At 38.8% G+C, this 19581-nt stretch overlaps 1 non-coding gene across 1 annotated transcript; it reads left to right on the forward strand.

The window, feature by feature from the left end:
- The first annotated feature begins 1053 nt into the window (after window positions 1-1053).
- Window positions 1054-1160, forward strand: LOC122733061. Its single transcript, XR_006353670.1, has one exon. It is a non-coding gene; the product is annotated as a U6 spliceosomal RNA (small nuclear RNA).
- Window positions 1161-19581: the final 18421 nt, after the last annotated feature.

A 19581-nucleotide genomic window follows, 5' to 3' on the forward strand; every position in this document is an offset into this window, starting at 1 on the left:
CTCATCTGCTAAAATTTGTAAACAGATAAGTAGTATATAAATATGTTTTTATATGTGTGTATATTCACATTTTTTTTTACTTATTTGTGTACATGGTGTTTCTTCCTAGAAAAAATGTGAGCTTTTTGAGGACTGGGAATTCTTAGGTTCTGTGTCTGTATCCAAAATACCTGGCATGTTGTAGATGCTTAATACAAATTTGTTGAATGAATGAACAAATACATGGGCTGCATGGGATACATCTGATTCACTTACAAATGGCTCTCAGTCACATCCCAAAATTCACCATGTTTTTGAAAAGTCAGTCCCTGAGGCTGAACAAATTATGGTACATGAATGGAATGCAATTTCATCTTATGGTAAGAAAGGACCAAAGCCACGGTTTCAAAGAATGCTTTGAAGACCTGGATGAGCTGATGCAGAAGGAAGGGAACAGAATCAGGAGGGGAATTTAAGCAATGACCACAATAAGATAAAGGAAAAGAACTTTTTGAAAGACTTAAGAACTCTGATCAAAGCAATGACAAATCACTTTGCCTTTAGGAATGAAGCAGCACAGGAATTTAGTTCTCATGTCCCAATTATCAAAAAGTTAAAACATTTGAACTGAACACACATGAATACTATCAAAAGACTTATGATAAATCATTCTTCTGCCCACCTCTTGGCAGAAAAGTAACATATGAGATGAACAGAATGAGACATATATTTCCAGACAAAGCCAATATGTTTGCTTGACTGTACTTATTTGTTACATTGGAGAATTGTTTTTGTTTTTGTTTTTTCCAGTTGGGACTTGTAGACTGTGACAGAAGGAGGAGGAGGAGGAGGAGGGGAGAAAATCAATCAATATATTCAAATAGGGGCAGCTAGGTAGCAAAGTGGATAGAGCACTGGCCCTGGATTCAGGAGGACCTGAGTTCAAATCTGGCCTCAGACCCTTGACACTTACTAGCTGTGTGACCCTGGGCAAGTCACTTAACCCCAATTGCCTTACCAAAAAATTAACAAACAATTTATTCGAACCAACTCATATTTGTTAAAGAGATAATTGTGCTCGTTTCCGCAGGACATGTACTAAAATTGGAACTATAGAGAGAAGATTAGTATGGCCCCTGCACAAGGATGACACGCAAATTCGAGAAGCATTCCATATTAAAAAAAAAAGAGACAAGTGTTGAGTTTTCAATGTGAACCCATTTTAAAGTGATGCAGCTGAGTTCAAAGTTAATAAAAACAAATTATTGCATTTCTCTGAAAAAAATTCAACATGAGCATTTACACCTCAGAAATCAGGAATAATGCAAATATATATATACATATATATACATATATTTATTAATAAAGTATTTTATTTTTTTCCCGTTACATGTAAAGATAGTTCTCAACTTTTGTTTATATAAGCTTTCCAATATATATATATTGTTTTGCTGATTTTCTAGACTTAAGAAAGCGATGGAGAAATATTAATAATGTGGATCAAACTCAAAAGTGTGTTTTGGATATGTATATATGTGAATAAATATATTTCATCCCACACTCCCCAAGAGCTGGTTGGTAGACATTTACCATCACACCCCTGTTATTAGTGGACTTCACACACATAAATACACACATACACACACACACACACACACACACACACACAAGAGCAGACAGAATAAAAAAAAGTCATAGGTAAGCAAGAAAGCATGTTCCTATACTATTAAATGTGATAAATATTCTTTGTGCAAAACAAATTGTGCATAGCAAAGGTTTGTAATTTATCATGCAACACTCTTTCCATTCTTTGTGATTTGAAAAGGTCACGGCTGTTGTAGTTTAAGTTTGTAATATTATGGATACAATCAGACAACTCCCAGCCCCTTATTGGCTATTGCTAGAGTATGCCCTGTACATAATGTTTGGAGTTGCGGCCCTTCTGATGATGTATTTCTCCTGGTTCTTTCTGGTGGGCTGTGTGTTCTTTCCAACTGTAAAAGCCTTGGCTCTTATGGATGACACAATTCGCCCTCGGTGTTTTCTTGGTCTTAATTAAGGAAGCAACAGAGCTAGCTACTTTAGAGAGAATTGGTCACTGAGGCAGGGAGAGCCACCCACTCTCTCCATCTACTTTTTTTTTTTTTTGGCAGGGCAATGAGGGTTAAGTGACTTGCCCAGGGTCACACAGCTAGTAAGTATCAAGTGTCTGAGGCTGGCTTTGAACTCAGGTCCTCCTGAATCCAGGGCTGGTGCTTTATCCACTGTGCCACCTAGCTGCCCCTAGACAATTCCTTTTGCTGAAGTCCTTAATATATTCTGTTTATGAATGGTGTAACATTTCTGCTGGGTTCTTTGTAGCACCTTCTTTTCTCATCTCCTTCCATCAATCCTTGGCCGCCATTGCATACATTGCTCTCAGCTGTTCCTGGGATGCTTCTGGAATGCCCATAGCAAGATGTAAAGCCCCCCAAGCCTTCCGACCCTTAAAAACTTGAAAGGCAATCCTGGCCAAGAAGGGGGTAGAGAAGCCAATACCAATGCCAGAGGACTCCCCCCTCTTATTCCCCTTCCTCACAGGTGATACTTCCTGGGGGGTTGCCTGACATTTTCTCTCCTGGCTAATTACTCACCTATAATCTCTGATTCCAACTAGCTGGGTGCTTTTCAAAAGGTCACAGAGGACATTAGCAAGTCCCTCAGCCAATCTTCATAGACTTCTCTTATACCTAGGGAGATGTCTAGACCTTGCTCATGCCTACTTAACAATGGAGGATTTAATAAAGGTATCAGGGCTAAGTGTAGTAAAATGTTTCTGAATCCAACCTTGATGTCACCCTGTTGGGAAAGTATATCAGTAGTTCTAAGTTACTTTTGATTGTCCGTGTGTACTTGTGAGTCTTTTGTGCATAAGCTTATCTCTTTGTTTCCCTTCCTTCCTTCCTTCCTTGCTTCCTTGCTTCTTTCCTTGCTTCCTTCCTTCCTTCCTTCCTTCCTTCCTTCCTTCCTTCCTTCCTTCCTTCCTTCCTTCCTTCCTTCCTTCCTTTCTCTCTCTCTCTCTCTCTCTCTCTCTCTCTCTCTCTCTCTCTCTCTCTCTCTCTCTTTTTGTATTGAGGAAATAAATAATTTGCCTATATGTCTTTTACATTGTACCTTAGGTAGCTATCTACTGACTCCTTTTGGGGAAACCAAAGTCATGAGTCAAACCTAAATTTTAAGTGATTTTCCTTGGGACTCCAGGATGGAGATATAAAAAGAGCCAAGGAAATAGAAAGATGTCAACATTTCCCTTCAAAGGACAGGCTTTCCTAGGGATGAAGACATTCTGTACATATAGTTCAAGAGCTAAGAGGAATCCTTCAGTGGGAGGAGGAGAGGGAGGACTCTCCAGAGCCCACCACTCAACAACAGCAACATAAAAACATAACTCACCTCCTGGGTCTTATCTGAGAAGCAGATTTGCTCATCTTTTTTTCTTATACAACCAGTTGAAGGGAAGCAAAGGCCCACAATTCCCAATGCAAAAGTTCTCCCTCGCAAGTCATCATCCTCTTTGAGTCTGCACTGCATGAACATATTTTCATCTGGATGCAAATTCGTAGAGGGAAGAGCCCAGAAGGGCAGCGAGCCAATTTTGGAGAAAGGCTGGAGGGAACGAGTGGCTGTCAACTCTTCAATGAAGATGCCACTGGATCTCCTCACTCTCCTCCCTGGCATCAAGTCAGAGAGTTTGCTTTGTAAGGGGAAAGTCCTTGAAACTGCTGAATCTTAAGCATGCAAATGCCAGTTCTGTATTTGATTTAGTTCTCCTTTTGAGCTATAAGGGTAGGTGACATGCATGTGAAGGGGCAGAGAGAAGGGAGATCAGATCTCAGGGTGCATCTTCAGGAGATGAGATTAAATAAGCATTTCTTATCTGATTTTATTATTCCTCTCCTAAATTGCTTATTTACTTAGCATATTCAGAAACCAGTAAAGGCAAAAGGACTACTAAAAATACTTTTAAGTTGCCCAGGGTGATGCAAGCAGGTGGAGGGGTAGGGCAAGGTAGAGTACAAAGAGTATTTTTGTGAGACAATGAGGGTTAATTGACTTGCCCAGGGTCACACAGCTAGTAAGTGTCAAGTGTCTGAGGTTAGATTTGAACTCAGGTCCTCCTGAATCCAAGGTCAATGCTTTATCTACTGCGCTACCTAGCTGCTCTTTTTCTAACTCTTTATAAGCTGTTGACCCTGGGCAAGCCACTTAACCTCTCTCCTCCTACATAAGGTGAGGAAAAGTGCTGACTGGAATTAGAGGACCTGGGTCTGGACTTTATCAGCTTGAGACCTCAGGCAAGTCACTTAGTTTTGCTAGGCTTCAGTTTCCTTATCTCTAAAATAAGGGAATTAGACCAGGTGGCTTCTGAAGTCCACTCCAGCTGTAAATTTTATAATGCTATGTGAAACTCAGTATCACCAGGGGCAGCTAGGGGGCGCAGTGGATAAAGCATTGGCCCTGGATTCAGGAGGACCTGAGTTCAAATATGGGCTCAGACACCTGACACTTACTAGCTGTGTGACCCTGGGCAAGTCACTTAACCCTCATTGCCCTGCCCCTCCCCCCCCAAAAAAAAGGAATGGAAAGAAAGAACTAAAAGTGAACAACAACAATAACCTGATAACTTGTCATACGTCCTCTGTTTCAACCCTTCTAATGACAAGAAGCTCACTACTGCACGTTTCATTTCATTTTTGGATAAATCTATAGTGTTAGAAAACTCTTCATCATATTGAATCTAAATCTACCTCCTTGAAATATTCACCCATTAAGCTAAGTTTTATTCCCTATGGTCAAATGGAAGGAGCAGAAATCAACTCTTATGCCCATCTAACAAACAGGAAAACCGTATAATTTTTAAAATCACATATTAGTATACTTGCCACAAAATTTTAAATAATTATTATACAGCTATATTTATGTTGTCTGATGTAGGAAAATTTTAGATTGAACAAAAATAAATCGATTTAATAGATACTAATTTTTAATAAATGAATAAATAGGATGGAAATTTTTTTAAATTAAAGATTATCCCAATATGACAACCCTTCCCCAAGCAGTTTTATTAAAGTAATGGGGGGGGGATTTTTTTATTGTTGTCCATCTTTTAAAAAGTGAGCTGTCTGGATAATTGTATCAGCTCTTCATCAAACTTTGAATTCATACAAATGTATTTTAAACCAGGAAAGCTGGATTGCTGCATATTTGACTGAAGTTAGTAATAAAAGTCAGGGACAGGTTGAATGTTGAATAATATCCTGGGCCAGATTCAAGTAGAGAGAAATAAAATTACATCACTGATGTCCCCTGGGGCTGTCATAGAAATGAGATGTCTATCTTGTGAGGCTATTACAGTCAGCAAAAATTTTAAATAATGACAATTAAAGGGTGCCTGGCATCCCTAACTAATGAAAGTTCAATATCTCCTAATTATATTTGTGGCACAGTATGGATGCAAAGTATGACTTACTAGCTCTAATGCAGTCTCTTAATGAGCCTTCCCATTTTGGCTCAAAGCAGCATGCTTTTAAATCTCTTGGGAATATGAAAAATGCCATTGCCAAAGGACAAGAAGCTATACTTCTGACATGGTGGAAGGAAATGTTGCTTAGGGGAAACAGGGTTTTAGTAAGGTCAAAGAATGCTGGAAATGACCAAGGCAACCAGGCCTGATCCCAGACTGAACTTCTCATGTGATATGGAGAAATCCATCCCCTTGTAGATTCCATACTACCACCAAAACGAAATACATCCTGTCCTCTGGAAGCTTACAGTCTACTGTCCATTGTAAGCTCCTTGATATAAGGGTCTACATTTATCCCTTCGACATTGCAGGGGTTAGAGGTCCAGATCCCTGAGATCTGGAAAATCCATGTAAAATATTTTTGACTCTCCCTTCTCACCAGAGAAGTCTGAATTATAATGTATTAAAAATAAAATATGTTGATATTATATAATATTACACATATATTTTACGCATATCTGAGTTTCTAAACTTTTTTTCTAGGTTGTCTGTTGGCTTTTTCATGTCTTCTGAAGCTTCAGGAAAACTCCTCCAAAATTCCCATTTAATTTTTTGTGCTGACCCCATCAAAACCACAGTGGGGAAAGTCTCGCGATGTGGAAGGGATAACTATTTCATTTTAGCTAATGTATTACTAGCACCTAGCATAGTACCTTACTTGTAGTATGTATTTAATGAATACTTCTTAATTATGTTAAATCATCCAGAAATTCTGTCCTGACCCCTCTCTACTTTCTCTAAGCTCATCAGCTTTCACCTTTTTAAACTATATCTTTGCAGATGATTCTCCTAAGTCTTTATCCAGCCCCAGTCTGATCTCTTAGCTTTAGTCCTACATCACTTTTTTTTTTTTCGTGAGGCAGTTGGGATTAAGTGACTTTCCCAGGGTCACACAGCTAGTAAGTGTCAAGTGTCTGAGGCTGGATTTGCACTCAGGTCCTCCTGAATCCAGGGCCGGTGCTCTATCCACTGTGCCACCTAGCTGCCCCTCCTACATCACTTTTTGCCCATTCAATATTTCAAACTAAATAGTTTCAATATATCACAAACTTAACATGTCCAAAACAGATGTGTTTCTTTTCCCCAAAGTTCTCCCCTCCCTCCAAAGAGATCTACTTCCACCAAAGTCTTTGCCATTCTTCCGGTCTCCCAGGTTTGTAACCTTGGCATTTTCCTTGACTCTTCATTAACCTCACCCCACGGGTTAAGTCAGTTGCCAAATACTAGACAGTGTTCCTCCCATCTGACCCCCTTTTTTTTTTCCTCTCACACAGCTTCTGTCATACTTCAGGTCCTCATCCCCACTGGCCTAAATTATTACAACAGCTTTCTCATTGGTCTCTCTGTGTCAAGTCTAACCCACCCCCCACTGGGAAAGTCATTTTCCTGAAGCAAAGATCTGACCATGGGCCTCTCCCCACTCAATCCACTTCAGGGAACACATGTGGAGAAATACATGTGTTCTACATTTCCTGTCAATTCAAAATTTCCAAAAATTGAATGGCTTCCATATGACTTCCTATTGGCTCTGCAATAAAATAGAGACTCCTCTGTTTGGCTTTTAAAACCTTTCAAAACCTGAACCCAACCTATCTTTCTGCTCTCATTCATTGGTCATTACTTCTCCTCTTATACTTTGTGATGCAGCTAAATTGACTTTCTCTCAAGTGCCATGCACAGTGTTTGACACAGAGTAGACATGATAAATAATTGTTGATCGATTGAAATTAAACTCCCTCCTCCTCCTTCTCTGAACAAACAAAACCAAAACCAAACCCAAAACCTTTTAATTAAATTTATACTGTATATAGACCACCATTTGAGTGCTGGGAGGAGATGCAAAGATGACTAATAGGATACAATCACTTTCTCTATTGAACTTATGGTACAAGGAGAGAAGATGCAGACACAATCACCATATAACAAAAGAGAACATGATGGATGCATAGAAATGTTGGAAATTAAGTACTAGGAGAAAGATCTCATGAGAGAGAGATCATATCAAACTGGGAGGATGATGGAAAGCTTCATGCAAGAGGTGAGATTTGAGTTTGATGTTAAAGAATGGATGGGGGAAGCTAGGTGGCACAGTGGATAAAGCACTGGCCCTGGATTCAGGAGGACCTGAGTTCAAATCTGGCCTCAGACACTTGACAGTAACTAGCTGTGTGACCTTGGGCAAATCACTTAACCTTCATTGCCCCACAAGGAAAAAAAAAAAAAAAGAATGGATGAAAGATGGAATGGAGCAGATTTCAATCATGTATATTATTGTGGAGGATTTTCTCCAGAAGTTGAGTCTAAAGGCTACAGCAAACCTCCTTGGTCACCTATAACCCAACTTGTGTCTGTATAGGAATTCTCTTTATATCACCAACAAATTATTCTCCAGGCATCCCTTTAAGATCTATAGTGAGGCACAGCTTATTCCATTTTTTGGAAAACTCTAATTGATATTGTACATAGACAGCCATGTCTCTCTATGTGTGTTTCCTAGGCAAGCTCCCTCCTCCTACTGATGATGTGTGTATCTGTAGGAAAGTATGCCTAAGGTTTATAGATGAAGCATTTTATTGGTGTTTTTGTACCTTGCTATTTCATTAATTTTTTGGGGTTGTTTTTACTATGAACTAATTGTGTCCTCTGACTGACTACTACATATAAATATATTGATAGGGGCTCCTGAGCTACAGTTTGGATTTGATATAGGTTCATATAGTTTCTCATGCTAATAATATCTTATGGGGGCAAGGTGTTTGCCATGTACCCTAGGAATTTTTTTTTTTATCTACAGGGAATTTAAATCTGCCTTTTTAACACTTCCATCCATTGCTACCAGGTTTCTCCTCTAAGACCAAGCAGAATTAGCCTAACCTTTTTTTCATAAGGAAACCCTTCACTGATTGGAAAATAACTATCATGATCCCCTCCACCTCACCCTAGTGGGGGAGGGGGTGGTGGAATCTTCTCCTTTCCAGGCTAAATATCTCCAAATCCTGTAACCAATTTTCTTATTTGCTTTAAGAAAAGTGCTAATGTGGTTTCCTTCACATTTTCTCTTTAACAATGAGAGCTGTTCAAAAGCAGAGTGGGTTGCCTTGGGAAGAAATTGGTTGTCCCTCACTGAAGGGCTTCAAGCACATGTCAAATGAACACCTGCTGGGTATGTGGTAGCCCCAGTTTTGCCTTGGGTGTGGTTTGGCCTTTGATATTCTCTCTGACTCTTAAAGTTCTATTAATTTTTGTCCCATCAGTCAACAAGCATTTATTAAGTGCTTCTTATAAGTCAGGCACTGTGTCCAGCCTTGAGGATACAAAAAACAAAAACAAATAAATGTTAAAAATCAGTATGGACCCTCAAGGAACTCCTATTTTGATAAAGGAGAAAGCATGTCAACAACCATATACATTCTCTCTCTCTCTCTCTCTCTCTCTCTCTCTCTCTCTCTCTCTCTCTCTCTCTCTCTCTCTTTCCCTCCCTCCCTTTCTGCCTTTCTTCCTCCTCCCTGCTCTCTCCCATTTCTTCCTCCCTCTCTCTCTCCCTTCCTCTCTCTTTCCCCCTCTCCCTCTCTCCTTTCTTCTCTCCCACCTCCTCTCTCTCCCTCTCTCTCTGTCTCTTTCAAACTCTGTATCTCTAAATGTTTATTAAATATATACATAATGCATATTATATATGTAGAATATGTGTATATTTTCTACATGCACATACACATATACACACAAATACACACCCATACATATAAACATATATAAACACAAATATAGTATAAATAGATAATCTCATCAGAAAGACACTAGTAGGAGGGAGGGACTGGGAAAAGCTCCTTGTAGGTGGAATTTGAGCTGATTCTTGAAGGAAGCTCCAGGGTTTATTGATTCTGATTCTGCCAATTGACTCCAGTTGTAGCACAAAAAATCCACAATTTTCTCATCTTCATCCTGAGATCTGAAAATCAGGCAGGCTATTCCATCTGTAGCTGGCTCTCTGTACCTGGACCCCTACTGCCATCAGACACTGGCAATTTTACTCCTTGTAGCCTTGTAACTCCTAGTAAGAGCTTTGCCCTTCTAAGACTCTATCTACTCAGATTGGGCTTTATGGGATTAAATACTTATTGTACCAGGGGGAACCTGTCTAAAGAGGACCAATTCACCTGTTCCTAATAAGCAAGATAGGGACGATAGCAAGGGACTATTTCTATGCTTCCTTTTTTTTTTTTTCTTTTTAATCACAAAATCTTTTAGAAAAATTCATCTATTGCCATTTGCATTCAACTTCTGAAAGGCCCCTGAGTCACACTGGGAATTTCATATGAAAAAGACATCTGGCTTTTTGGTTGAGCAGAGCCATTTTAATCCATATAACTATTAAGGGGAAGCTGCACTCCTCTAGGGTTATCAATTATCTAAGCAAGAGACTGGATTGGGGAATGACTTACAGTAGTATAAGCTTTTTGATTTTGTGGATGAACTTGCCCTAGGGTGCCTCTTGAAGACCTAGGAGTGCTAATTATTTTAGATCATTCTGTTCATTTATCATAAGATGATGCAAAGGCTAGCCCTGTTTGCACCGAATTAGAACTGGAACTGTTTGGTTTGAGGGACCCCAACCCCCAAGGAACTGAGGGAAGGGCAGCTCTGTCTCCCACCAGGAATAGGTGTGTACCCTGGTATACCAATAAGCAATATTAAAGTCTGCAAGATGATATGCAGGATATGGATGGATGCTGCATATCCTACTAATGTCCCATTATTCAAAAAGATCTCCTCCCCTCCCAATTATCTTGCCTTTCCCTCCCCTTTGTTTTATAAACATTCAAAAGATCAGGTGTTCTCACTCTGTCTGGAGGGACAGCTTTCCATAGTGATCTATCTCCATGTATATATGTATTGTAGTAATATTAAGTTTTAGGGGACTGTAGTAATATTAAGTTTTAGAGAATGTTTCAATTTTTGTTTTATCCTATGTTTTATGTGTAACAACTAAGCTTCTGAATTCCCATAGACATGTTTTTGAGAACTCTCATTGTTTGATTTGATTATTAACAAAGCTATTTTAAAGTTGTGTTAAGCTCAATTTTGTAGGAAATTTTCCTGTCTGATTACCAGCATCTACATATCAACCCCTGAAAAGACTTCCATTCCATGACTACACCCAGAGTACATACCAAGAATCATCTGAGAAAAGACTTTCAAAGACTTTAAATGAATCATTTTGTTTTGTTGTTTGGTTTTCCCTTCTGTTGTTATGTACACCATTTATAACATGTATTCTCTGCAGAGGCCCTCCCTCTGCAGGCAGTGTCAAAGCACCAGTTCAGGAGGGACTGCCCTTCTAGACAAACTTTTCCCTTTCTCCCTTTTCTATATTGTTAACATATTGTTTGTTAGCATAGGGTATTATATTTTGTTGTTTTTTACTGTTTCGTCAAGGAAACACTACAGTGTCCCTCAAAGAAATAAAGGGGGGGCCAGCTAGATGGCGCAGTGGTTAAAGTGCTGGCCCTGGATTCAGGAGTACCTGAGTTCAAATCCAGCCTCAGACACTTAACACTTACTGGCTGTGTGACCCTGGGCAAGTCGCTTGACCCCCATTGCCCCGCAAAAAAACCCAAAAAACCAAAACAAAACAAAAAAAGAAATAAAGGGGGGACTGTAACTATTGGAATGATGCCCCCTGCTGGAGAGCTACTGTAGGAAAGCTCTGCCATGAGGAGAAGGCGTCTGAGGGCAAGCCATGTGGTCAGCTCCTTGGTGTCAGGAAGTGATGTTTGCTTGCGGGTGCTGTCTATCAAGGCTACCAGCCAATTAGCTTGGAGATGTGTGTGCATGTGGATGGGATATGGCCAGTTTCACAGGAGAGTTGTGGGATGAAGGAGGTGTGGCTCTCTCTCTTTTGTCTGGACTCTCATGGAGAGTGGAGTGAAAATGCCTCTCCATTTGATACATGAATCTAGGCCTTTTTCTCTATGTCTTCATGAAAATCTTATTCTCCTTAATAAATGCTTAAGTCTAAACTCTTGCTAAATCTTATAATTTATTGGTGACCACTCATTAAATTTTACATAGTATAGCTAGAATTTTAGCCCCTTACAGTGTGTAATTTAAGATTCTAAATGTGGATTCTAATCTGTTCCCCCAGTTTTTGGGGAAACTGACTAAAATCACTGATAAAATGAGTTTAGGTTTTTAAGGGTTTATTGGAAAATAGAAAGAAAAAGATTGAGAACAGAATTCCAACAGCCTAGCATTCCTATCTTTCCTCAAATTTCCTGTGAAGTCCTCTGCCACCACCACCACCATCAAGTCAGGAACCCAAAAAGAGAGAGAGCTCTCCGCGCAGGCTCTCTTTCCTCCTTCCTTTCTCCTCCCAGAAAATAGGAGGCTCCTCAAGTTGATTGGCTGGTAGCCTTGATAGACAGCACCCATGAGCAAATGTCATTTCCTGACGCCAAGGAAATGCCACAATGCCTCTGAGGCATTTTCCTCATGGCGGAGCTTTCCCACAGCAAGTCTCCAGTAGGTGGCATCATTCCAATCATTACAACAGTATGTATGTATGTATATGTACACACATATATATGCATATATCAACCAAAACAACACATCACAACAAATTTAATGCAGTAACAGAAAAGGGAATCTGTCTTTTATTAAGCCAGATATTAAAGAGATTTGCAAAAATATGTAAAACAAAATCTCACTATTATTTTTTTCTGGGGCAATGAGGGTTAAGTGACTTGCCCAGGGTCACACAGCTAGGAAGTGTTAAGTGTCTGAGGGCAGATTTGAACTCAGGTCCTCCTGAATCCAGGGCTGGTGCTTTATCCACTGAGCCACCTAGTTGCCCCCTCACTATGTATGTTTTTTAATTTTGGAAAACATGATTTTTAAACAAAGTATTATTTATATTAATATGGAATGGGATTATTATTATTCTAAATGAATTAATAAATACATGTGTGAACATTTTATCATTATTAATGTCTAATATAGTAAATATTAATAGATATAACAAATAGAAACTCTTTGGATCCTCAATTTTTAAAGACTGACACTACAATGTTTGATAGCTGCTTCTAAAAGTCTATGACTGCTAGACAGTTAATAGCTCATCTTGCTTTAAAGCTCATGAAAACGCCCAAAGAAAAATAATGCATTTATTATTTTTTGGAATGTTCCTCTCTGTTCTAGGGGTTTAACTTATAAATAACACCTGTGAATAAGCTGTAATGGAAACCACATTGGAATTGAAGTCAAGAGACCTGGTTTACAAATCTGTCTTTGACTCTACTAACTGTTAATTATCATTAAATTACTTTACTTTATCACCTTTAAAATAGCATGAAAATGTCTTCTCATTTTAGTCTAGTACCATCACCATCATTATTTGGAAAGACAGACTGAATCAGTCAATAAACATTTATTAAATGCCCACTTTGTGCCAAGCACATGCTTGGCATCCTTGGCATCCTTGGCATGGTATGCTAAGGGTTGGGGATATAAAAACAAGAGACAGTCCCCACTCTCAGGGAGTTCATAGACTACTAATAGGAGAGATAATGTTCAAATATCTTTGCACAAAAAAAGATATAAACCAGATAAATGGAAGATTTAGGCACCAGAATGAAGGGTGAATGGGCAAGGCTTTCTGTAGAAAGTGGGATTTTAACTGCAATTTGAAAGAAGCCAGGCAGCAGCAATGAGAAAGGAGAGGATTCCCAGCATTGGATTGGTTGGTGAAAATGCTTGGAGTAGGGCCAGCTAGGTGGTGCAGTGGATAGAGCACCGGCCCTGGATTCAGGAGGACCTGAGTTCAAATCCGGCCTCAGACACTTAACACTTACTAGCTGTGTGACCCTGGGCAAGTCACTTAACCCCAGTTGCCTCACAAAAAAAAAAAGAAAGAAAGAAAGAAAGAAAGAAAGAAAGAAAGAAAGAAAAAGAAAAACGAAAGAAAGAAAAGAAAATGCTTGGAGTAGGGAGATTGGGTATCTTGAAGGAGGAACAATAAGGAAGCCAGTGTTACTGGATCTAAGAGAACATAGGAGAGGGTGTGGGGTGGAAAATGTAAGAAGACAAACGTCAGGGGAGTGGTGGAGCACAGATTATGAAGGGCTTCGAACACAGAGGATTTTATATTTGAACCTAGAGCTGTTGGGAAACTCCTGTATTTTACTGTATCAAGGGGGTAACATGATCACACTTGTACTTTTGGAACTTAACTTTGATAGCTGAGCAGAGGATGAACTAGAATGGGGAAAGACTGGGAGGGAAGCCAACCAGTAGGTTACTGAAATAGTCCAGGCCTGAGGTAATGAGGGTCTATACCAGCAAGGTAGAAGTTTCAGAGAAAAGATGTGAAAATATGTGAGAAATGTTATAAAAGTAAAATGGACAGAATTGGAAAACAAATTATATATGGGGGAGAGAGTGAGAGAGATTGGGTTGTTAAGGATGACACCTAGATTGCTAGACTAGGAGGATAATGGTTCAATCAACAATAAAATGGAAATTAGGAAGAAGGCAGAAAGATAATGATTATAATGATTTCAGTTTTCAATATATTGAGTTTAAGATGTCTATAGGACTTCCAGTGTGCGCTGTCCAATAGACAGTAGTGGATTTGAAACTAGAGGTCAGCAGAAAGACAGAGAACTTGGTAGATGCAACATCATTGCAAAAGCAAGACTATGTGTATCTTAACATGGCAGGTTGAGCATTTGAGGAGCAAATGAAATAATAATTGGAGAGTCTCTAGTAAGCACAATATAAATGTTAGCTGTTATTATTATTATTATCATTATCTTTTTTGGGGGGGGAGGGGCAATGGGGATTAAGTGACTTGCCCAGGGTCACACAGCTAGTTAAGTGTCAACTGTCTGAGGCTAGATTTGAACTCAGGTACTCCTGAATCCAAGGTTGGTGTTTTATCCACTGTGCCACCTAAATGCCCCCTATCATTATCTTCTAATCTAACCCACTCATGTGAGACATACATAGGTTAATTAAGTGACTTGCCCGAAGTCACAATTATTATAAGTGGGAGAGAAGAGATTGGAACCTACTTCTTCCAGATATAAAACCTGTCAGCTAGCAAGAATGATTGTACAAATGTTCAGTTAACAGTACCAAAGGGTGGGCAGATAGAATCCTGGGCTGAGTCATGCCTGGCTCTCTTACCAGCAGTTCATGTGACTTTGAACAAGTCATTTTCCATTTCAGGGTTCAGTTATCTACTTAAAATCAAGCAGTTGAATCAGATATAGCTGAAAGTGCCTTTCATCCTCTGAGGTTGAAAATTTTTCATAGATTCATAGATTGAGAATTGGAGGGGCCCTTCAGGGCTATGGAGTTAAAGTCTCTCATTTTCCAGACAAGGAAACTGAGGCACAGAGAGGTTAAATGACTTTCCCAATGCTACTCAGTTTGTAATACTATATAGTATGAGCATGAATGAAATAGGATTTTACTCTGTTATTAAACCAACAGGCAGAATGGAAATGAACAAAAAAAATAAACTTCCTTGTTCCTAATAACAATTAATTTTATTAAAGCCTGAGGAATTTCTTCAAATTATTGGCTTTACTTTTATTATTTGTTCACATTTTACATTTTATTCCAAATGAAATGATTCGAATTTTGCAGCCTCAGATTTGTTTTCATTCATTGTTCTTTGATGAGCAGAATTGTCAAATAAAGGTTTTTTTTTTTTTCACACTAATTATAAAGCAGCATAGAATAATTTAATAGGGGGCTTCCTTAGAATAAGGAGTCAAGTCAATGGGCATTTATTATTGTTGTTGTTATCATCAGTATTTATTTATTTGTTTATTTGTTTGTTATATCAACAAGCCTACTCTGTGCCAGGCACTGAGCAAAATGAGAGGGACACAAAGAAAGTAAAATCATTGAGCCCCTATTGTCAAGGAGTTCCCAGTCTAATGGAGGAGACAACACAAATAAATCTATATCTATATATTTACAATATTTACAAACAAGATACTTAAAATATAAATTGGAGATAATCACAGAACGAGGGCACTATCCTTAAGGGGGGCCTGGATTTAAATACTCTCTGACACATGCTAACTGTGTAAAGCTGGGCAAATCATTTAATGCCCTCTGTACTTCCATGAAACTCTCTAAGTCCATAAACAAAAGAGAAATTGCCAATCTGCATGAATGGAAGGAGTTTCCACACTGGGATTCCCCACAACAATGAAAACTCAGGTCTGGACCAACAAACAAAACAACATGATCAGTATAACCTGATTGTCAGAATATTTACACCATCATCGATTAATTAAAACCACCCAAACTGAAGAGTTAGGTGGCATATCAGAGGTCATCTTAATCAACCAGCACCTGAAAAAGAATCCATCCTATGATACCCCAACCAGGGGGTTGACTTAAACCAAGCTTAACTTAAAAGAACTTCAGTGAAGGGGAAACCAACTATCTTCCAAGAAACACATTCTACTATAAAGTAATGTGAATTTTTAGGATTTTTTTTTCTAATCTGGAGTCAAAATCTATTCTTGTCTCTATCCATCCAATGCTTCTTGCTTTTCCCCTGAGAACAAAGAAGAATAAATTTAATTTCTCCTTCACCTGACTAGTCTTCAAACATTTACCAGCACCTACCATGTCACCTAAATCTACTTGATTGGAGCCTGAAAAACCAGCTCCTTCAACTGTCCCTCTGTGGCATGGTCCCCATTGCCCTCCCTATCCCAGTCACTCTCTTTTGAATTCAGCTGACCTATGTAACTTCTTTCCTAAAATGTACCCTGACCAACTGAATACAGTATTCCAAAAATGAATATGAACCAACATGAGTACAGTGGCACTAGTAACCCTTCTCCTTGTGGATACTTTGACATTAATAAATAAAGAAAGAAAGAAGAAATAAGTCTAACTAAAAGTGTAGTGGCATAGTGAATAGAGCATTGGGCCTGAAGTCAGAAAGACTCATCTTCCTGAGTTCAAATCTGGTCTTAGGCACTTACTAGTTTTATGAAACGAGAAGTCACTTAGCCCCATTTGCCCCAGTTTCCTCATCTGTAAAATGAGCTGGAGAAGGAAATGGCAAACCACACCAGTATCTTTGCAAAGAAAATGGGGTCACAAATAGTCAAATGGGACTGAAAAATGACTGAACAACAACAGAAGTGTGGTAAAAAATATTTAACATGTGACTCTTTAATAAGGTAGAGCAAGGAGGGGGGGGGCAGCTAGGTGGCACAGTGGATAAAGCACTGGCCCTGGATTCAGGAGGACCTGAGTTCAAATTCGGCCTCAGACACTTGACACTTACTAGCTGTGTGACCCTGGGCAAGTCACTGAAGCCTCATTGCCCTGCACCAAAGCAAAAAAACAAAAAGAACAACAACAACAACAACAAAACACTAAAAAGATAGAGCACTCCTTTAAGTTTAATCTGCATTATTGACCTTTTATCTATCACTTTCTTAAGTCTAGGCAGCCAACAACACAATAAATCAGTCCCTGATTTGTAGCATTTGCCAGTTTCTAAAGTGTAAATGGTCACACTGAAAATGTAGCAATTTGGCTCTTATAAACTGTGTGGAACACCTCTGAACCCAAACTAGGAATTTAGACTAATAGAATGGGGAGAGATCTTAGTGATTTTTCTCATTAAACCCTTTTGTTTTATGAGTGAAGCCCACAGAGTGAAGTAACTTATGTAATGGTAATTCTGATTTTAGAATTGAGGATGCCTGACTCATGGTTTTGTTCTATTTCCACTGTAATATTTAATTCCACTAGAGAATGTACAAAATGGTTACATTTTTAAAGAAACATTTAAAAATTTATAAAATTTAAGGAGCTTAATAATAATTAAATCATTGATGATAACGAAAGATTATTGTTTTAATGAAGAAACAATAGAACTTTCTTTAATCTTTTTTTTTTTTTTTGGCAGGGCAATGGGGGTTAAGTGACTTCCTCAGGATCACACAGCTAGTAAGTGAATGAAAATGCATGGTGCTGGAAGTCATACTGTCTTGTGCAAGGAAACCAGCATCACTGCATAGAAGAGTAGTTGGTGGGGAGTAAGGTATAAGAAGAGTAGAAATCTAGGAGGGTGACAAGTTATGAAGAACTTCAAAAGCCAAATGGGAAATATTCTTTTCACTTCTGGAGGTAATAGGGAGCCACAGAAGTTTATTGATTATGAGAGTGACATAGTCAGATCTGAGCTTTAGGAAGACAATTTTGATAACTGAGTGGAAAATGGAACGGAGTGGGGAGAGACTTGAGTCAGGCATACCAACCAGCAGGCAAATAGTCATGGTGTAGGCCTATACTCTAAAGGTGATGGTAACAGAGAAATGAAGTGGGTAAATAGGAAAGCTGTTGCAAGAGTAAATTTATAGGACATGGCAACAGATTGGATATGGGAGAGGGTGATGAGAGAGAGTGAAGGGGTAAAGAACGCTGCCTAGGTTTGTGAACTGAGAGGAGTGGTACCTTCCAAAATAATAAGAAAGTTAGGATGAAGGGAGGGTTGTGGGGGAAGAAGAATTAATTTAGTTTTGGACATGTCAAATTTAAGAGTCCACACCATCAAGTTTGAGCTAATAGGCATTTGGAGATACAAGACCGGAGGTCAAGAAAAGATTAGAGCTAGATAAATAGTTCAGAAAGCCATCTACATAGAGATGTTAATTAAATCCATGGGAACTAATGAGTTCACCAAGCAACATACTATATATAGAGAAAAGGACCCAGCACTGAGCCTTGGGAAAGGAAGAGAGTGCAATCAGTACATGGGGAGATGGTCTGGGAAAGAAATGAGAAGTAGAGCAATTGGAGATTGTGGTGAGGATGAAGAAAAGGGTTAGGGGTTGTAAAGAAGAATGATTTAAAAAAATTATTATCAGATAAAGGAATTTCAGAGCTCAATAATATGGAAGTGAAATACTCATGGATGATGGCAAGCAGGAACACTTGCTAACATATAGTACATACTTAAGAAATGTATATTAACTAATTGATTAAAATTATAACAGTTGTAATCACATATTTTATGGTACTCTAAAGTCTATAAAGTGTTGCCCTAACAACCACACTAATTCCATAAATTTAGATAACCAACTAGCTTAATTATGCTTTTTGTTACCACCCCCAAAATAAACAAAGAAATGATAACAATGACAACAACAACAAAATGGGCATTTCAGAGACAATATATAGGTAAAAAAAGAATGAGTTCCTATTCTCCCACTATTTTTCATTTTGAAACAAGCTTGAATTTGACACCAAAATATAATGATGCTGTGTTTGTTTTTCATTTTGAGGGACCTTGACTACAGTTACACCAAAGAAAATAAATTAAGATTGGAAGATTATTTGGGAGGGATAGGAACTCATCCAATGCAAAATCTAATCAATGGGGGCATCTAGGTGGCACAGTGGATAAAGCACTGACCTTGGATTCAGTAGGACCTGAATTCAAGTCTAGCCTCAGACACTTGACACTTACTAGCTGTGTGACTCTGGGAAAGTCACTTAACCCTCATTGCCCTGCAAAAAAAAAAAAATCTAATCAATGGTCTCCACTTTTCAGGAAGGACTTCATTCTTCACTAGAAACTTCTAATAAATGGCTGTCCAGCTGTCCAGCTGTCCATAGTTTTCATTTGGGTGGTCTCATTCCCCAAGGCACATGTATTTTCTTTCTTTTTTCTTTTTTTTTTTTTTGCAGGGCAGTGACTTGCTCAGGGTCACACAGCTAGTATTTGTCAAGTGTCTGAGGCCGGATTTGAAATCAGGTCCTTCTGAATCCAGGGCTGGTGCTTTATCCATTGTGCCACCTAGCTGCCCCAAAAGAAAGATGACACATGATTCAGTGTCACTGCTGTCAGAGAAAATCAGTTTGGAACCAGGATTCATGGTATCAAGTTATCAGAATGTCCAAAGAAAAGTCCTGTTTGTAAATGGGCTAATGCTACCTCACATATGATTCTTCTTACTTAAGGAAAACAAGTTGAGAAAATAATTAGATCACAG

Source organism: Dromiciops gliroides, chromosome 6 (genome assembly GCF_019393635.1).
Source record: "Dromiciops gliroides isolate mDroGli1 chromosome 6, mDroGli1.pri, whole genome shotgun sequence".
Classification (NCBI taxonomy): domain Eukaryota; kingdom Metazoa; phylum Chordata; class Mammalia; order Microbiotheria; family Microbiotheriidae; genus Dromiciops; species Dromiciops gliroides.